Source organism: Cryptomeria japonica, unplaced genomic scaffold (assembly GCF_030272615.1).
Source record: "Cryptomeria japonica unplaced genomic scaffold, Sugi_1.0 HiC_scaffold_438, whole genome shotgun sequence".
Lineage (NCBI taxonomy): Eukaryota > Viridiplantae > Streptophyta > Pinopsida > Cupressales > Cupressaceae > Cryptomeria > Cryptomeria japonica.
The window spans coordinates 122,501-124,252 of NW_026729258.1; positions in this window are offsets into that span (position 1 = coordinate 122,501).

Sequence of the window (1,752 nt, forward strand, 5' to 3'; positions counted from 1 at the left end):
CTGGTGGGCACCATGGTGCGCACCAAGGAGCGCTCCGAAGTGTGCTCCAAGGTGCGGCGTGCACGAAGTCGGAGCCCGGTTTGCCCCGGGTGCGCACCTCGCGTGCACCTTCGCCGCGGTGGGCACCATGGCGTGCACGAAGTCGGAGCCCGGTTTGCCCCGGGTGCGCACCTCGCGTGCACCTTCGCCGGGGTGGGCACCTTGGTGTGCAGACCTTGGCTGGGTTGCGCGCCCTGGTGGGCACCATGGTGCGCACCAAGGAGCGCTCCGAAGTGTGCTCCAAGGTGCGGCCTGCACGAAGTCGGAGCCCGGTTTGCCCCGCGTGTGCACCTCGGGTGGGCACCTTGGTGCGCATGCCTTGCCTGGGCTGCGCACCAGGGCGGGCTCAAGATGGCACCCGCGTTCCTTTTTTTTCACTATCTTTCAAAACGGAAATTTTAAAATCTCATTTTTGTTTGCCTTTTTCTGGAAATTAGTGAAGGCAGCGCATCAAAGGTGCGCACCTCGCTGCCCACCACGGTGCGCAACGCCGGTGGGCACCCGGGAGTGCTTCGAAGTGTGCTCCAAGGTGCTGCGTGCACGTTGTCGGAGCCCGGTTTGCCCCGGGTGCGCACCTCGCGTGCACCTTCGTCGGGGTGGGCACCTTGGCTGGGTTTGCCCCGGCTGCGCTCCGAAGCGGGGTTATTGGAGCGCCGCCTCTTTTTTTGTCGGAGCGTTTGGTGGGGTTTCTCGCATTGGCTCTTCCGAGGCCCGGTTGCCACCCTGGCGCGCACGAAGTCGGAAGTAGGGTTAATTGCCCGGGTGCGCACCTTTGCCAGGGTGGGCACCTTACCTGGGCTGCGCACCAGGGCGGGCTCAAGATGGCACGCGCGTTCCGTTTTTTTCACTATCTTTCAAAACGGAAATTTTAAAATCTCCTTTTTTTTTTGCCTTTTCTGGAAATTAGTGAAGGCAGCGCATCAAAGGTGCGCACCTCGCTGCCCACCTTGGTGTGCTCTGAGGTGCGCACCCGGGAGCGCTACGAAGTGTGCTCCAAGGTGCGGCGTGCACGTTGTCGGAGCCCGGTTTGCCCCGGGTGCGCACCTCGCCTGCACCTTGGCCGGGGTGGGCACCTTGGCTGGGTTTGCCCAGGGTGCGCTCCGAAGCGGGGTTACTGGAGCGCCCCCTCTTTTTTTGTCAGAGCGTTTGGTGGGGTTTCTCGCATTGGCTCTTCCCAGGCCCGGTTGTTGGGTGCGCTCCCACCCTGGCGCGCGCGAAGTTGGAAGTTGGGTTAATTGCCCGGGCGCGCACCTTCGCCAGGGTGGGCACCTTGGTGCGCACACCTTGGCTGGGCTGCGCACCAGGGCGGGCTCAAGATGGCACCAGCATTCCCTTTTTCTCACTATCTTTCAAAACGGAAATTTTAAAATCTCGTTTTTTTTTTGCCTTTTATGGAAATTAGTGAAGGCATCGCATCAAAGGTGCGCACCTCGCTGCCCACCTTGGTGTGCTCCGAGGTGCCCACCACGGTGCGCAACGCCGGTGCGAACCTGGGAGCGCCCCGATGTGTGCTCCAAGGTGCGGCGTGCACGAAGTCGGACCCCGGTTTGCCCCGGGTGCGCACCTCGCGTGCACCTTGGTGCGCACACCTTGGCTGGGTTGCGCGGCCTGGTGGGCACCATGGTGCGCACCAAGGAGCGCTCCGAAGTGTGCTCCAAGGTGCGGCGTGCACGAAGTCGGAGCCCGGTTTGCCCCGGGTACGCACCTCGCGTG